Source organism: Pogona vitticeps, chromosome 6 (genome assembly GCF_051106095.1).
Source record: "Pogona vitticeps strain Pit_001003342236 chromosome 6, PviZW2.1, whole genome shotgun sequence".
Classification (NCBI taxonomy): Eukaryota; Metazoa; Chordata; class Lepidosauria; order Squamata; family Agamidae; genus Pogona; species Pogona vitticeps.
The window spans coordinates 74,871,593-74,890,952 of NC_135788.1; the positions used below are offsets into that span (position 1 = coordinate 74,871,593).

At 45.2% G+C, this 19,360-nt stretch overlaps 1 protein-coding gene across 2 annotated transcripts in view; it reads right to left on the reverse strand.

Moving 5' to 3' along the window:
• GRB10 (growth factor receptor bound protein 10) overlaps positions 1-11,206 on the reverse strand; it is a 190,141-nt gene extending 178,935 nt beyond the window's left edge. Inside the window, exon 1 of one of the 2 annotated variants that reach the window (XM_073003891.2) lies at positions 11,067-11,206. The gene's annotated coding sequence lies outside the window, so the exon portion shown is untranslated. Of the gene's footprint in view, positions 1-9,788; positions 10,106-11,066 lie in introns of those variants that run through there. The other variant, XM_020806217.3, reaches the window with a different exon arrangement.
• Between the last annotated feature and the right edge of the window lie 8,154 nt (positions 11,207-19,360).

Below are 19,360 nucleotides of genomic sequence, written 5' to 3' on the forward strand. Positions count from 1 at the left end.
CTGTAATGAGAGGTAAGAAGGCATAGAAAGCCCTGATAACTGCTAAGAGTTTGAGATGGTTGATGTGTAATAATTGTTCTTGCTTTGTCCATAGGCCATGTATTTTGTGATGTCGACAATGAGCTCCCCATCCTGACGGGCTGGCATCGGCGACAACCTGTATTAAGAGCTGTAGAGGTCAAAAGGGTCTGCCTACCATCAAATGAGGGAAAAACGTCCACCAGGTGAGTTGTCTGGCGAGTTCTGATGTTACTATGAAACGTTTGGAAGGGTGGTCTAGGATCGAATAGCGATAGGTACCATGATTGTAGGGACCTCATTTTGAGCCTTGCGTGCTGGGTAACGGCTGTCGTAGAACCCATAAGCCCGAAAAAGTGCTGGGCTTGATGCACCAATATTGAAGCTAGGGGTCGGAACAGTCAAATGGCTCATTTTAGTTTGGTGATTATCTCTTGAGGGAGAAAGGCTCTGGTTCGAAGGGAGTCTAAATACGCCCCAATGTAGGTGGCGGTCTGTGTATGGTCGATATGGTTGTTTGTATGGTTGAAACTGCTGTTGAAAGAAAGGCTGTCTTCTGAATTGAGGACGCCGATACCGGTAAGGCTGCTGGGTGGAATATGAGTGTGCCGTTTTGCGGATTTTATGGAGATTGTCCATTATCTCGTCCGTTTAGTATTGAAAAGGCCAGCACCATCAAAAGGAAGGTCTCCTATCCTTGTTCTAGTACAGTGGTCTGAGAACAGGGGTAAATTACCCCAAATAAAAATGAAAATCCTGGGGGTAATGAACAGAGCCTACCTTGTAGGATTTTAAGCATAACCTTGCTAGCGTGTGAAATGAGTGCAATTGTACAGTAGTTGGAGCATTCTTTGGCACTTCCCTTCTTGGGATTGGGATGTAGACTGATCTTTTCCAGTCCTCTGGCTACTGCTGAGTTTTCCATTGATGATGGAAAAAAAATAGCGTACTGGTCTTTAATATTGGGCTGTGGCACCAGGGTGGGTGACATGACCTTTAGCCTGGTTTGTACCTTTTTGCACAACACACACAGAATGATTAAAGTGCTAGGAAACCTCCCCCCAACTCTGTGTTGGCTGTCTCTAGCAAGCATGTCATTGCTAGCCAACTCTGGCAGCCATTGATGATGATTAAATCCTCTGCGAGCTAGCAAAAATTTAATGCAACTTGCTAGGCACGTTGGACATCTTACTACTCCCTATACCACCCCATGGCTGGAGTGCAATGTGTTCCAGCAAAAATAGTGCATATCTTTATTAAATTTGGTGCATCCTGCTAGTTCAGTACATAGCCTGGCAGCCATTGATGCTGATGATCTATCCTGCTAGTTTGGTACACAGCCTGTGTAGATTCAATAATATTTTGAATTCAAATAATGTATGATTCCCTTCCTTTCAAATCAAGGGAGTAATGTCGGCGTATATAAAAAAAATGGGGGGGGTAAAAAGGTAAAAAAGTTCCCTGACCCCTGTTCTAGTATCATCTGAGATATCTGCCAATCTCAGTCAGGCAGGGCGCCTCAAGGCAATAGATGTGGACATAGCCTTAGAGGCAGCGCCCATGGTATGGTGGGAAGCGATTCTTTTCTGTTTAGCTAAGGCTGACGCCTTGGTGTGAATGTTCAGGGCTTCTGTCTTGGTGGTATCTAGAGCCGCCTGCATGATAGATAGGATCCTATTCCATAGCTGGCAGTGGTACACACCCATAGCGGCTTGGTAGTTCGCGACCCTCATGATAAAAGATGTAAGGGAATACAGTCATCTTCTCAGAATGTCAAATTCTCTTTCTTCTTGGTTGGTGAGAGCCACAGATGATATGTTACGTGAACTTGATTGATTGGATCCTACAATAATTGCATTTGGTGTGGGATGTTTGGAAAGGAAAGCTGTCTTGGGACCGTGAGTTTTATAATGATTTTCTACTCATCATGAAATCTGAAGTGATGAGGGGGCTTTGTCCCATGATTCCTTTACTGATTCGAGCATGGCCGGATTGAAACTCTAAGAGGTGGTGTTTTATCTTGATCAACATCATTGAAGACCAGGTCTTTTTTCTGAGGCGGTGGTTCTTTGATGTTGAGTTGTAACGATTTCACCATTCACATAACCAGCTGGGAATAAGATGTGATGGGGATGGAGGGTGGTTTTCGCCCACATCAGAAGATGGAGTAGGTAAATTAGAGGGTGATTCCTGGGACATACCGGATGTTGAATCTTGAGTGGAAAGGGATGATTGTGAGGATGATCGGTGTAGTGGTTTGGTCGTCGATACTGATGGTAGTGATGGTGGAGGTAGTTGTGATACTGGATGTTGTTCGATGTCAGGGGAGGGAGGTGGGGGCCCTTTGTAGGTGTTGGTGACTTGGAGAGAGGTATGATATCGAGAATGCTTGGATGAATGTTTAGGTCATTTGGGTTGCGGTTGAGAATCTGGTACCGGGAGAGTACGTTTGAAGGCCGATTTTGTAGGGATGAATGTATGGTGAGTCAATATTGGGTATGCTGAGGATGAAGTGTTTTGATGTTGTGGTGGTGAAGGTGATATGGAGGGTGAATATTGGGGTGGAGAAGCATATCTCACCCTCCTTGGTTCATAATAATGGACCTGTTCAGTCAGGTCTTCAGAATAATAGGGGCCGTAGTGATGGTACCACTCCCCGTGCTCATCTCTAGTTGGATACTGAGATGGCTCAGGATAATAATAAAATTACCTGTGCGAAAGGGGATATTGGATTGTAGAAAGATGTCGTCTCTTTGTCCTATGTTTGCGGAGAGAGTGATGTGATGACTCTGAGCCAGAGACTTGAATAGGTATTGCCTGCCCTGATGATCTAGGGCTTGAATGGGCCGAGGCCAGGCTGGAATGAACATCAGCTGGAGATAGGCCAGTACTCGGTGAAAGACTAGAAGTGGAGGCTGCAGCCTGAGCCAGTGGTAGAGTTGGGTCATCTCTATCTGAGATCAAACGAGGGGCGTCTCTAGATGACTCCTCAAGAATGGATGATGGAATCACCAGTTGAGGTGGATCTATTTGAGATGATTTTGTAGAGTTCTTAAATTTTCTTAGGTTTAGTTTTATCTTTATTTTTCTTAGACAAGTTGGAGCTTTCAACGTGGAGGTCCAGGTCGATTTTGAAGCAGACTTCAAAGGGTGCCTTTGTCAAGGTGACAGAGTTGTAACGCTCAATATTGGGTGAGAGGTTTCTCCATGTTCTGGATGCAGAGTTGGAGAGGTTGCCGGATCCATGGAGGTCGGATTAAGAGACCTTTCCCAAAAGTAGGAGTAAAGCCTTTGTAGGCGTAGTTTTAAAGCGGGTTTAGTAAGCTTTTTGCACTTGGGGCAGGAGTGCGTTTGATGTTGTTCCCCTAAGCAGAAAGGCAATGGTCATGACCGTTGGTAAGTGGGATCTTATTCATGCAGAGCATGCACCACTTGAAGGGCCCTGAGGGGGGACATAAAAGGTAGGGGAAAAGGGAAGGGAAAGATGGCGGGGGGGGGAACCACGGGAAAAAAACAAATGGAGTAAATAAAAGTAAAAAGAAGCAGATAACTTGCAGGGGAACGTCCAATAAAATATATTATTTAAAATATGGAATAGATAATGAAAATACTGTAGCTAAATTGGTTTGATCTCAGTAATCGTTCCGAAAGAAGTCCAACCGAAGCAGCAGCAAAAAGGAACGGAGGACTTTTGGAGGGTGGAGCATGCGCTCCACGGGGGAACGTCCTACTAATCACAAGCTCAAGAAACGTCCGAGACATCCTGCATAGGCGCAGAACAACCCATTTATGTGCATTCAGAGGCCACAAAGAAGAACACCTATTATGTCTCAGCTGAGCTGGTGCATCAAAATAAGCAAGTGACAAGAAAACCAACTCCACTATCAGCCAGCACCCAAACACCTAATATCAATACTGTTATTGGAAAAAATGATATACCATGAAAAGCTAGAGTAGTAATTGCTTCAAGGAGGAGACAGAAATTATAACTAAAGTCAGTACAATCCCCAATCTTCAGCCATATCATCTACCCAGCCAATAAATACCCTTAGCCCTGTTCTGAACTCCATTTTAACTTCAAAGAGGAATGTCAGGATCACCCAATTCACTTCACCATATTTACTGGCTGAACTTCACAGAAGAAACAATCTAGCAACAGAAAGGTGCTCCATGCCTCTGGGCTATGCTTTTCAAAAATTACTACTAAAAAAAATACCCTCTCAGATCCAGCATTGACCAATTCCACTGTGGCATACTGGTTGACTGTTGACAGTTGAGCCTCAAGATCTTCACAAAGATCTTTGCAATACTGTCAATAGAGATCTTTGCCAGTACTCTACAATTTCACTGCAGTATAGGAAACAATCATCTGTTGTCTTATCACTTGTGGGTGGTTTTGATGGAATCACATGTAGAATTAATTAGGATCCATAAAGATCCCTGCCTCAAATCTATATTTAGTTTTGTTTTGGAGCATTTTGCATGATGGAGTACAGGAAAGGACCAAATCTGTGGTTTTTTTAAAAAAAAATCACCATTCTGAGGTGATAGACATGTTGGCACTTGGTGTGGGTTGGTTGTGCACACACACTTTCCCACAACTACACACATGCCCATGAGGCCCCCCAAACCTGGGGGAACTGAGTGTAAACAGCTTAATTTCCTAAGATGCCTCTGCACTGTGGAATAGTCATTAGCTATTTGAGATGCATGGCTGTACTTATCTTCTTGTTCCAAGAAATCCCACAAAGAGAGAGTGAAAAATGTTTCAATTCAGTCTGGAGTCATGGATTATATTCAAGATGGTGGCTAATGTTCTGGCATGGTCTTCAATGGATATGCCATCTCTGAAGATGCCATCCATCAAGGCAATGACTCCATTTATGTCTCTAAAGTGTTTCATCATTTTCCTGTGCTCTTTAATAGAAAAGTGTCTTGGAACGCTTGTTACTCCAGATGGCAAACACTAAAAATCATCACTCCAGTAGTTGTAATACATAAAGTCAATTTTGCACTCCAACTTTCTAGAGGAATTTGCCCATAATTGCTTAAGACATTCAATTTAGAAAATTCTTTGGTTCCTACTGATTTCAAGAATAGGTACTCTAGTGTTCAACATACTTGTCCAGCTTGTGTGGTGAAGCATCCAAGACCATGTAGATGACCACAAACCCTCAAACAAGCAAAACAGTCTCTGCCTTAGGCAGGCTTGTGGAGTTCTGGGGAGATCTCTTCTGAAATTACTGTGTCATCAGCTCCAGAGACTATTTTACGATGAACATTTGTGCTACAAACAATTACTGTACATGTTCTCCAGGGCAGGGCTAGGCCATCACAAAATACAGAGGTGACGAAAGGACTGTAATCACTTCTGTGGTATCTTTACAAGGCAGACACATAGCAGCAAAATGACCTGTTTTTGAACTCTTTTTGTACTGTGCCTCTCACCTTGGGCAAACCTCTTCTAATATTGCATAATGTTCCATATCTTGTATGCACAATCTAAGAAAGCAGGCCTTTTACTCCCAAGTGCTTTCAAAATAGCTAGACAGTTCTCTGGGCTTTTTCTGCACTGCTTTTTTGGAAACAAGAGGAGTGAATCCACACCTCTCAAAATGGATGATTTTACATTTTAAGGAATACAAACAATCACCCTCAAAGTTAATCTCAAATTGTCTTTAATTTCAAATTGGGATTTTGATCTGCTCTGGTTGTTTTGCATTCTATGACACTGTAAAGGGTTAAGTTCCCTACTAGCTGAACTCTTTCAGGAAAGCCTTTGTCTACAAGTTGAAGCTCTAAAAGTACTCCTTTTCAGCTGCAAGCTTACAGTTTGCAAGCCTGCACATATAAGTTCTAAACAAATGAATATTTCTCAAGGCCTCTGTGCTCTTTAATAGAAGCAGGCCCTTTCATAAACCACATTTCTTCTTGAGAATGAAACAGATATCAAATTTGGCTAGAAAAACAGCATACTATGCTCATTGCTCTCTTAAGCCAAGCTATAGGATTTATAATCACCACCAACATTTTTCACCATCGTTTATAAAGCAGTAAACTTGATTGTACTATTCTTTTCTCCCTCTGGGAAGTTCTGTAGCTAGGCAAAGAGAAGCAATTTTTCTTTCCACACAGTCCATATCATAGGCAAAATGGAAGGTTTCAGCTGCAGGAAACAGTGATATCTTCGTTGCTTCGGTAACATGTAAATTTAAAAGATGAGTTCTAGCACCATGGTCATAATTGCATTTTATATTAATCCAGGATTTATTGAGCCTAACTGTGGCTTGTTTGTATGACTCAACCAGTTCCAGGCAATAAACTATGGTTAGCAACACCAGCCAGAATATACAGTGGTGCCTCGCTAGACAGTTATCCCGCATGACAGTTTTTTCGCTAGACATTGGCTTTTTGCGATCGCTATAGCAATTCGCAAAACAGTGATTCCTACGGGGGAATTTCGCTGGACAATGTTTGGTCCCTGCTTCGCAAACCGATTTTCACTAGACAACGATTTTGACAGCTCCCTCTGCGCTCGCAAAACAGGTGTTTTTGGGACCTAAGCTTCGCAAGACAGCGATTTAAACAGCTGATTGGCAGTTCGCAAAGTGGCTTTCCTATGGCCAATCTTCGCTAGACAACAATGATTCTTCCCCATCGGAACGCATTAAACAGGTTTCAATGCATTCCAATGGGGAAATGCTTTTCGCTAGACAATGATTTCGTTAATCAGCGATTTCAGTGGAATGGATTATCGTCTAGCAAGGCACCACTGTACACCTTTTTGTTGGCTTTGATTTGCACCTTATTTTAGCCACAGTTTATCCTTATACAGGATTCAAAACACTGGCTGTTGCTTTGTTTCAGCAGCCCACTGCATCTGCTCCTCAAGCTAAAGCATGAGGGAACACAGTTAAATATGGAACTGCTCCAGAGCCTCTTTGTAGTCATTTGCGCCAAATTTGCTTTTGGTTCCAAGCCAGCCTACTGAGCGTCCCTGCTTCTTTAAAATAAAAAAATATATATTTTAAAAAATAGAACACCACTTATACAGGATTAAAAATGTAAGTTGACTGTAAGTGATACCTGAACATCTGCACCAGGTGAGTATGGGGAAGGGATTGTTGTGCTCTGCTGTTTTAAATGTTTTAATACTGATTTTATTTACCATTCTTAATATAATACTTGTCTAAGTCATTTTTAATATTTGTATACTTACTGTATACAAATAGCTTTTAAATATTGTCTTTTTAATAGTGGGCCCTTTTTAAGGAGAAAGATGGGATAAAAATATTTTTAAATAAATAAAGGGGAGAGGGCAGAAAGCTTGTATGGTTGTTGCTGGCAAAAGATCTCTGATGATATCTCCCTGCCCTGTTCGTCAGCCAATCAGGAGCAGGTGGCTCACCAAGGTTATAATGGTCCTTGACCTCTGTGAATAGACTGAAATTTCAAGCCGAGAACTGGCAGCAGAAGCACTGGGGAAACCTACCAAGAATTAGAATGACAAACCACACCGGTTTTTTTTCATTCATTTGAAAGGCCTATATTTGCTCATTTAAAAACCTAGGGTTAAAACAAATTGGGAGTTGCCATTATGTACCAAAATAGCCCATGTCATGGAAGACTCTGAGGACATGCTGGTCAGGAAGTAGTACAACTTCACTATCTCTATGCAACAGGAAATGCCAGACTCCAGATATTCCAGTTCCACCTAGTGACTGAACTAGGTAGTGACATGATCCACACTGGGGCTCTGGTCAGTCCTTCACCACCAGTCGTTTGCAATACTGTATTTAATAACTGCTGTATGCACATGCAAACACCTTGTCAAATAGCAATACAACATCATCAGATGTCTTCCTTTATGTCCACTCCCATTATATATCAAGCTACTGTTCCAACTACGCTGAAAGTGGTTGACACAGTTTGATTTCAGAGGATGATTAGACTTTTAAAACTAATACTTCTCAGGTTGGATTTGAAAAATGTTTTAAAAAGAAAACCCTAAATGGAATGGAGATTAGATGTATTCCATGAGGAGACATAAAATGAAGCAACATGAATTGAAGATCTACCATTTCCTCCATAAACTTCACTGTTCAAGCTTTCTATGGAGAACAATCTATGAATGCAAACTTCCTTTTTGTTTACCTTTAGTTACAAGAAGGAAATACAGTTAAGGTCTGACACTTTCTCCTACCACTCCATCCACCAAAAAAAAAAAAATCTCCTCTGCATTTTCTCCCCTTTCAGTTTAGTCTATCCTCATAACTCATTCCTCCTAATCCTGGGATTAGCCTTGCTGCCCTTCTTGTTACCTTTTCAAGCCCTCTAAAAAATGCAGCTAGCTAAACCATGCAAATCTAAGATGCCTTTAAACTTATTTTATCACACATCTGAGCATATATATAAGGAGCAGAGAAGAGATCAGAATGATGACTCCCTGGATCAGAGTTAGGAATTCCACTAAACTACACACACACACACATGCACACATCTTTGCTGCTGGCTGGACAGCTCAGTAATTTAGATATCTGGCTACAGGGCCTGAGGTTGGGAGGTCGATTCCCCTCTGTGCCTCTCCTGCGAGTACAACCAACCTGTGTGGCCTTGGGCAAACTGCACAGGCTGGGGGTGCCCCCAGAAGAAGGGAATGCTAAACCACATCTGAGTATTCTCTACCTGAAAAACCTTGAAAGGGGTCACCATAAGTCAGAATTGACATGACAGCATAAGGGTGAAGTTTTTTCCAAGCCTAGCATCCTGTGGTTAATGTCTGCCTCCAATAACACTTTTCAGAAACCTCTAAAATGCATATGAATTCCACAGCAGTCAAGCTGATTCAGAAAGGCTAGAGCTAGAAAGTTTAAGAACCACCACTATAGCCTTAACCTGTTATTGTTTTTATATTTCTCAGTCTATCCAATCAAGGAACAGCCCAGAGAACAGAGCACCAAACTACTGATTGGAATGCATTCACGAAGGCTTTCATGGCCGGGATCTAAGGTCTGTTGTGGGTTTTCCGGGCTCTTTGGACGTGTTCTGAAGATTGTTCTTCCTAACGTTTCGCCAGTCTCTGTGGCCGGCATCTTCAGAGCCCAAAAAACCCACAACAACCATACTGATCGGAAACTTAATGTTAATATATAGCTACACTCCATATGAAATTCTAAATCGGCCAGAATATGAAGAGAGACACAGGCACAATCCAGCCATATATAAGGGGAGATTTGGGGTGGGGGGAGTTAAGCATACATTTTGTTCTCCTATTGAAGGCGCACTCCAAAAAGAAAAAGACTAAGGCATGAGTAAATCTGTATTAACAGCAACAATCTATAAAATCAGCAAGCTTGTGCTCTTTTACATTATCAGTAACATCTCGGTCAAGTTACTGTGCAGGAGATTGCTCTCACATTTCACTTGTTTCCAGTGTGCAGAAAGGCACATACTTAATATGGGGGGGGGGGAGGAATCACAGGGTTTTAACTGAAATGGGGAGGAAGTTGCCTTTTCCCCTCCACACAAGGAGTTCAAATACTCAAAGCCTGAGTAGACTCCAAGCGACATCTATGCCAAAGCCGAAGGAATAACAGGAACAATTACCACTGAAGGTTTGGAGAGATCATGGGTGACTCTTACATTGCAAGAACAGCAACAGTTACCAGTAGAACCACTACACCCTTTGAAGGGAGCTGGATATCAATAATATCCCAGGGCAAATCAGCCAAACGCTTTCGTAAGCCTTTTGTTTTTGTTTTGTTTTTTACCTTTGTCCCAAGAAAGGAGGTTCTTAGAATCAGGAGGAGGAGGAACATGGCCCTCTGCCACTAATTCTCCCGTTCCCACCACTGCTTCGGCCCCAGTGGAGGAAATCATGCCTCAGCTCTGCTTAACCCAAGAAAAGAGAGCGAGGAACCCAATCGCTTCGCAAAAATCTCTTTCAAGGCGTTTTCCAGTGGCGCGCGGGCAACCTCTAGCAACTCACACAAACACAAGGCTGGTCGCAACGGCACACCGTTCGCGTTCAAAATGCCTTTGCGGGGAACAACCGTCCTAGCTCGACGACTCCTGTATTATCTTACCGGACGGCGGCAGCCCCAGCCCTCCTCCCCCCCCCCTCTGGGTCTCCTCCTTAAACCCTCAGAAGTAGCCTCCTCACCCTTTCCCCGCCCTAACGTCCACTCTCTAGCTAGCCAGAGTGACTCCCGCAAGGGGGGGGGGAGAAAGAGGGGCTGGGGGAGGAAGGGCGAGCGGAGCGCACACCCAACCACAACGGATTGGCAGAGCCGGGCAAGCCCCTTACTTAAGGCCGGGAATAGGGCGGGGGGGGGAGAGGAGGAGGAGGAGGAGAAAAAAGAGTGGCTCCACCCTGATTTTATGATGCAATGTGGAAAGAGCACCGAGACAGTGAAGTTTATACGCCTCTCGCACTCTTTTCTGTGAAGGAAAAAAAAAATAAAGGCAGCGAGGAACGGAGCGCGCACCGCTAAGGCTTGCCTTCTCCCGAAAGCAGCGCGGGGCTCCTCTGGCCCGGCCAACAGCAAGTCAGCCAGAGCTCCCGGGGACCCCTTTCCCGTTCCCTCCCCTCACCCACCCAGCCAGCCAGCCGGCCGTCTCTTTGGGACAAGCGTGCACCACGACGACGACGACGACGACGACGACGACTTAAAGGCTCAGGGGGCAATCCCGGGCTCCGCACACTCACCAAGAGCCACTCTGAACGCGCCCCCCCCGGGCTTTACTCCCGAGTAGAAGCGCCCACCAGGAAACCCCCCCCCCGGCCCGACCACTCTGCGACGGGAGGCGGAGGACGGGAGAGCCTTCCCGCTCCTCTTATGGGCAACAGAGAAGTCCTGCAAAAGTTCTCCGCCTCTCCGCTCGCACAGCGGCGGCAGCGCTCCGCCGCCCGCGACGCGGCGCCCTCCACCCGCCCCGCGCCCGCCTGCAAGCGCGCGCCCCGTGGGCGCCGGACCAGCCCCTTCTTCCCGAACCCTCACCCACCCACCCCCAACCCCACCCGGGAAGCTTGCTGCCTAGTCCCTTACCTGCACAGGCTTGCGCGTGGCTCCGCGGGTCGCCCTCGTGGCCTCCGGGCGCCCTCCTCCTTGCCGGCCGACCCGAGCGAGCGGGGCGCCCTCGCCTCTCCTCCCCACGACCCCTCTCGGCGCGCCCTGTTCGGAGCAAGTTCAGGGCAGGCTGGCGACGGCCGCGCGAAAGCAAGCGAAGCGGGGAAGGAAAAGGAGGCGGCTCACCGCCACCGCCGCCGCCGCCGCCGCAACTCTTTCTGGAGGAAGAAAGCAGGCGGGGGGGGGGACTCCGCGTCCCCGCTCTCCCACCCCCCAAAAGCCGCCTAGAATTAAGTTGGCCAGCGGGGGGGGGGGGAGCGGCTCTTGTGTGGCTGAGTGTTTGCTGGCCGGCTTCCCTCCCCGCGGCTCCTGCCCTCAACCCTCGACTCGGTGCCTCCTTCACCCGCCGGAGCTTGCTTCGGTACTCAGCTGACTCGCTCGCCGCTTCCCAGCTTAGGAGCCCCCCCCCTTCGCTAATGAGCTTTAAACCCTCCCACCTCCCCGCCCCTCGCCGCCTGTCTGCTGTTGTTGCACGCAGCCGCAACCGGTCGCTCCTCGGCCATGCGTGGACCGCGGGGCTCGCCAGCAGCTGCCTCGGTTGAGCCCGCCGCAGCTCCAGCGGCCAGCGGGGGGGGGGGGAGAGCGGCCGCCGCGGTTCCGGTCGCCCAAGGCCCGAGGCGAGCGGAGACAAGGTCGGGGGTGGGGGGCGGCGGCGGCGGCGGCGGCGGCGGGAGGGGGGGGAAGAGCCCAACTCTTGGAAAGAAGTCCCGCTTCTCTGCAACGGAACCTGCTGCCCGAGGCGAATGGAGTGGCTCTGCGTTGCTCCTTGGGAGCCAAGCGCCATCGGACACGCCGAGATTTACTTCCCAGTAGATGCGCTCCGATCCACGTGCTGCTTTCGAGCAGTTTCAGGTCGTGCCCAGTGCGATGCGGAGCGTGTTGATTCCAAGTGCGGCTCTGCGGGGTCCGTAAGACCTGAACGTGCAAGGGAGCAGGAGCAGACGGACCCTCCCTTCTGGAAGACGCTGCCCTTCGCTCTCTTTTTTCTTAAAACCATGTTCCCTATGCCTACAAAACTTGCTAGCGTGCAAAAAGCCCCCGTTTCAGTCCCTGGCATGGGGCGCCCACAGGTAGGACTTGGAAAATCTCCAGGAAAAAATATATATATATGTAACCATGGAGAACTGCTGGGAATCGTTGGAGGGCAAGGGTGAGCAGCTGGGTGGTTCCAGATGCAAGTTTTGCACCCCTGGGGGGGGTCGGTTGCCAATCACCATGCAGCCTGTTGCACCTGTAAAGTTTGGTGGCAACTCCCACAGCATAATTTCGAGATAAGCTTGGGCAAAGGCATTAAAATGAGAAGGAAATTTTTGCTTTAAAAAGAGGTACAGTGGTGCCTGGCTTAACGGGCGCTCCGTTTAGCGATGGAATCGCTTGGCGATGACTTTTTTGAGCATTTTTACACTTCATTTAGCGATGGTCCCTATGGGCAATTTTCGCTTAGCAATGGTTGGGACCATGCTTCGCATAGCGATTAAATTTTGGGTCCCCTGTTTTGCTTAACGATGGTTTAAACAGCCTCATGTTTGCTGTTTTTTAAATGTTTTTCTGTTATTTATAAAGTTAAAGTTTACTGTTTAAAATGTTTGAAATCATAAAGTGCACTTAATAAACCCTTTGTTAACCAAATTTGACTTTTTTCCGACTCTTAATTTGTTGTTGTATTTTTCCCCCCATTGAGATGCATTGAATAGGTTTCAATGCATTTCAATTGGGGAACCATGTTTCGCTTAGCGATGTTTCCTATGGCGATTTTCGCTTAAGGATGGCAATTTGTTCCTATTGGAACGGATTGTCCGGTTTTCAATGCATTTCAATGGGAAACCGCGTTTCACTTAGCGATGAAATCGCTTAGCAGCTTTTTTTGGAACGAAATAACATCGCTAAGCAAGGCACCACTGTATTCCGCATTGCCACCAAATTTCAGTAGCAAACCACACACCAAAAATCCTCTTTCTGCTTGCTCTGTATTGTATGTTCTGTGCTGTCGAGTTGAATCCATAAAATAGCTATACTAATCCCTAATAGGGCTCTCGAGATAAGTACTGTACAATGTTTAAGGAGTAGTTTTACCAGTTCTACTTCCCCAGTGAGTTTCCATGGCTGAGCAGGGATTTGAACCCTGATCTCCAAAGTCCCAGTCCATCGCTTTGTTCTCTACACCATACTGGGAATGCCTGCTTGCTCTAGTGGTTTACTTTTAAACGTTGGCACTGCCAATTGCAAATAAGTTCAGAAATATTTTTGGAGGAACCAGCAAGGCTGCAAAAAAGGGCTTCTTAGGTCATATGTGGCCCATGTAGAGACCACCCTGTAGAGAGTCATAATACTGAACTATGTGCACTAGTAGTCTGGAGGAGTTTTCTAATGCAGTTTTCTAGTTCAGGCACCATTTTCTTATGAACACTGTAGTTTTAAAGCAGGCCAGATTGCAGGTGTTCAACCTACTATGAAGCCAAAGTACACAAAACCTAGAAAAGTACATGCTATTCCTTTCCTCTTTTTTAAAAATTCCCATGTATTGAATTTCAGATTGCAAACCCCGTGAGAAGGGGATACCTTCTAATATTCTGCATTAATACTACTGTAGTACCAAATTGTCATATATGCAGATGGCACAATACAAATAATATGGAGTGACATGCAAAAGGTGAGCGGAAACATTTACTGGTAGATTGGCAAATATTTCAAACAATAGCTGCAGGATTCTCTCTTTTTTTTTTTTTTTTTTTTTTTTCCCGTTTCAATGAAGTGGCTGAAATGAGACCATGGGATAACTTGGAAGTAACTGAGGCCCTGATCACACAAGGAAAAAGATCCCTACTTATATCCCTGTTGGATTGTTACATAAATTCCTGGTCACATGGGTTAGGAGCTTTATATATTTTTTACTTTAAAAAAATATATATAATAAGGGACTGCACTTCCTCAGGAGACAAGATAGGAAATAAATTGGTTCCACCATGTAGCCGGCCATAACGTTTCACAGAGATCCAGGCAATGTGTCATTTTGAAAAGAACCAAATAGAAATTGTTTATTATTACAAGTGATGAAGGTATAATCAATGTCGTTAACTCTTAACAAAACTTCCTTCTCCATACACTCTCAACCGCCAACTCTCTCTCTACTCCAAAATCCCAAATTCCTAATCCTCTAATCTCCCATCTCCAATCTCTCTCTCGCCCCCCTGCAGGGACTCTTATATCTCGTGACTCCGCCATTCCAGCACTCTCATTGATCCATGGAGATAGCATATTAATATTCATGACCTGGGCGGATACCACACTACTCCCCCCCTTAATAAGTTTGTGATAGGAGGGGAAACTTAACGGTTTGCCCTCATAAACAAATGAAAATACCTGGAAGAATGCAAATATTCACCTCTTAAATTACTTACATTACTAAGGATACATTACCTACATTAATAAGGATTACATTACATTACTCTTGCATTACTAAGCATACATTACTTACATTAATAAGGATTACACCACTCCTACATTACCAAGGATACTCACCATTAGAGAAGGGGACGAATATAAAAACGCATCAGTTTTTCTGATGAATATAGCCGATTTGTCATATATTCGTCGATCCGTATTTTTAAAATTTTAAATCAGGATGAATATGGCTTGACGAATATTTCCTCGGTTTTATTTGTCAATCCGTTCATATTCATCTGTATTGTTACCCCTTTTGGAGGCCTCTCTGAGCTTGCTGGCGCCAATTTGAAGCTCTGGCCAATCAGACAGAAATCCTGGATTGGCATGTCCGGCAACTAATAGAGCTGCTGAAAGGTGTATCTACTTTTACGGACACTTCATATTTTCCCGTTTGACCATTCCTCACTTCTGTTCATGCTCTCCGGAGTGAGAACAGTTGCTGCTCACTGTCTGTTGGTGCTTTTGCAGTTTTGCTTTTGCAGCAGCAAAGCAAAGACTTATATTTTTCTTTTTCATTATCATTCATCAATCATCATCAACTTTACTGGGAATTTGGGGAAGGGTTTCAGGTAGTTCAGGCTACTTCTTTGGAAGAACTTAATTTCATTTCAAATTCAAATCAATCAAACCTTTTTTTCCACTGGAGGTGTGTGTGTGTGTGGTCTGTGACTATGGAATATCTTTTCCTTTATATTCAGTTTTCAAAAGTTCATTTTTGAGAGTCTTGTGTCTCTCAGGCAATTTGGTGGGTGGTGTGGGTGTGTCTGACGGAGACTTAGCTGGCAGGGCTTTTCTCTTTGGACTTTTTTGGCTTCTCTGCCACAGTGGGTCAGAGGGGGAATTTTCCTCATTACATTATACAGAGGGGGGGCTTTATTTAGGCAGGCAGGTCACATTTTAGTAAAAGAATTACACCACCATCATTCTAAAAATAAAATTTATACACACACTCTGACCCTCTATTAGTTTCCTTCCTCAATCTCCATTGCTTTATTTGTTTAGTTGGTTTGTTAGGCAGGCCGTAGAAAATGAAGGGATTTATTCTGGGGCAATCCAAGGGGAAAAAGGCTGTGAAGCTACGCAGGCTAGGTAGCCGCACCGTCATCACGACTACCACGTGCACAACCATGTCTACGATAACCAGTGCCACTGTCCCTCCTCCTGTGGCCTTGCAGACAGGCAGAAGAACTGCCATTCCTCTTCCTAGAGGAATCTGAGGAGTTACTGGTTTCCAAAGATCCTCAGTCCAATTTGGAACCAGTAGCAGCAAGGCAGGCTTCACAGCCGCCACCTTGTCACCAGAGTCATCTGTTCCCTCCTCCCAGACCAGCAGCACCCCTGGGACACAGAGTTCTTCCCAGGCCAGCACTCAGGGACAGGCAGTGGGCCCTCGTTTGGGCAAACATGACAGAGGGGCCATGTGGGATCATTTCACGGCACTCAGTGATGACCCACGCTGGTATGCTCTAATACCTGCCTTGGGGTGGTCCGGAGGGGGTCAGACCCCAGGCATCTGTCCTCCACCACCCTCTGCCAACATCTGGACAGGCACCACCCAAGGCTCCTGTCTGGGGAAGGCACTTCATCCGCGCTATCCTGGAGAGGGAAAAGAACAGCCCCACGGGAGGCAGAAGGAGGCGCCTCCTTTCAAAAGGGCAACCAAAGGGGTGGGGCCAGGAACATGAGGCAGGCCACAGTCCACGAAGTGGCACCCGTTGCAGAAACTTCTACTTTTACACTACGGATTTCAAAGTCTTGTGGAATCAGCACCCATCTCATAAATTTGCTGCTGTTGGCTCTAATAGTCCTTAGCCATAGAAGAGGAGAGTGTTTGTACCATGTGTTCTCAATTCAGTACAACAGAGGTATGGAAAGAACCGGGGAACACTTTTCTCATGTGATCTGGGCCTGAGTAAAACCTCAAGTTCATGAGCAAGCAATCTTGCTGGTGGTTCTCCTGCCAGTAAAAGCCTGCCTTCCAAAGAAGCCCTTTCCCCCACTTCTGCTCTTATCTGTCAAAATAAGCCAGTGGCTCTGTCTGTGGTTTATTCTGCATGATGTCTAAAGTTTGAAATCTAGCTTTTCTTTTTTTAAAAAAAGCTAGATCATAAGTCAAGAACAAAGCTTATGAATCTAGCTTTTTAACAGGAACAAAGCAGGTTTTTCTGATGTACCATGATGACATACAAATCAGGCCACTAACTGCTTTGGTTTCCAGTAGCTTTTGGGTTCTTTACATCCACACCTAATGTTAAGTAAACCCAGGACTTTTGCATACCAAGCATGTCCTTGACCACAGGGCTGAAGCCTTTTCCTACCTGAACGGTCCTCATCATGCCATAGCAACTGTGAAAGGAAGACATTTGCAGTATATCTCTGCATATTTTTGATCAGCATTCCCAGTTTGTTCAGTGAGGCTTACTTCTGAGTAAGGTTCCAGTCCTAATCAGCAGATAGCAAATCCAGTGAATTGAATGAGACATCAGTTGAAGACATTCCAGACTGTAGCTGGAATGAAAATAATTCTGTACCAGGGGTGATTTAAATAACAATCCAAATCACTAGTGAGTAAAATTCAATTTAAATCATGGATTCCTGTGTAAAAGCTCCATCTTGCTCGTTATTATAACCTTCCTATTTATAACTGAAATGTTTCATTTTTAGAATTTACAACTTTAAAGTTATATCAGAGAATTAATAATTGCCTGGTTATTTTAAGTCTTTAACATCTTCTAATTGATATTGTTCCTCCCCAAACAACATTCTATCAATTGAACATTAAACTTTGCACTGAAGAGGTAAGGGGCAGATTCTGTCTAGTTATGTAGGTTTGCAGATGAACAATAAGACTGAGATCTCTTTCTCTCAACTCAATATATTTATTAATAAACATTATTGTTGTTAATAGGAGGAGGAAAACTGCAAGACCAAACACCTGTCATGTTATCGTCTAGACAGAAAAATCACTCAAATTCTTGCAGAAACTTCTAGGAAAGCATGAAACTGGAATGAATTACCATATTTGCCGGTGTATAAGACGACTGGGCATATAAGATGAAAACACCCCCCCCCCAACATTTCCACTCAAAATATGGAGTGGACGGCTCTGCTGTGGCGGCGCCGGCGGCTGCCCGCGGCTCTGCCCAGGCCCACCCTGGAAGTTCGTGGCCGGCGACGAGGCCCGAGGAGGGCGAGGAGGAGGGGAAGCAGCCCGGCAGGCAGCGGCAGCAGAGTGGGAGAGGGGAAGCGGCTATCCGGCGGCGGGTGGGCGAGCAGGCAGCTGGCTCAGCAGCGAGGAGGGCGAGGAGGAGGGGAAGCGGGCGGGTGGCAGCAGCGGAGGAGGAGAGGAAGTGGCTGTCTGGCAGCGGGCCCTGGCCACTCAGGCATGGCCGGCTCTGCTTCCCTCCGTCCGGACTGGCGGCCTGCCTGCCCGCCTGCCTTCCTCCCCGGCCGGTGCGCCCCCCACATCACTCACTCAACAGCGGCGGCGACTCCTTCCTAGCCCAACTGAACTGCACCCGGCGTATAAGACGACCCCCCCATTTGGAGGTATGGTTTTGGGGCCAAAAAAGTTGTCTTATATGCCGGCAAATACGGTAATGAAATTTATTTTCAAAAAAATGCAAAGCATTGCATGTCTCATATTGCATAATTAAAAACTAATCCTTATTTCATAATACAAGATGGCCCCTCAAAAGACATTTTATTTAACAAAATCTGATTTAAAGCGAAAAAAATACATTTAAAAAAACCAATTTCAATTTCAATAATCCATTTTTTAAAATTTCTGTTTAATTATTCATTTTTATCTACCCTGTTGTACACTTTGTACATAATGCTTTTCCTGCAGAACTTCTGCAGATCATGTGGCAGTAAAGATAAAATAACTTCACAAGTGGTTGATCCACATTTATCACTTGGTTTCATAGTATCCTCAGATGTTTAGATTTCATATATGGTGGGGCATGAGAAAATTTTTGGTCCATTCTTGCTCACCACATTTAGTGTACAACATAATGTGTGATATGTACATACATGCATGCATGCATACATACATACATACATACATACATATGTGTATACGTGTGTGTGTGTGTGTGTGTGTCACTGGACATTCTTTACATGGTGAAGACATTGTCTGCAATTGAGTCTGAAACAGAATGTTTGACCCTCTAACCGGCATGGCCACTAACCATTTGGGCTGGGTGCAAAAAGGAACTTTTTCAAGCAATACAAAAACATCAAACAAAAGACTGTCACTGGCTACTAGTCATGATGGCCATAGGCTGCCTCATAAATCAGAGGTAGTAGGTCATACTTTTTCAAAGTACCAATTGCCTGAGAACAAGTGTGGGAGTAGGCTGTTGCCCTTACGTCTCAACTGCTGGTTTCCTAGAACCACCTGGCTGGAAACAGAATGCTGTACTACATTGACATTTGATCTAATCCAGCAAGGCTTATATGTTAGAAATGCACCACCCTATGTCATATCTGTGCTCACATTATAGAACAAGAAGGAAGAATAATTTACTAATTGTTAATGGAAAGAAGTCGGGACCAAGACTAGGGATCTTGGTGTTTTAGTGGATGATTGGCTGTTGCTTTGTTCATTTGTGAATGCAACAGCCAAGACATGTAATTTCCATTTGGCTAATATTTGCCATATTTGTCTCTTCCTGACTCCTGAGACTACCAAACGTCTTATTCATGCCCTGGTAGTTTCACATCTGGATTATTGTAATAGCCTGGTCTCTCTTCTTCTGCACATC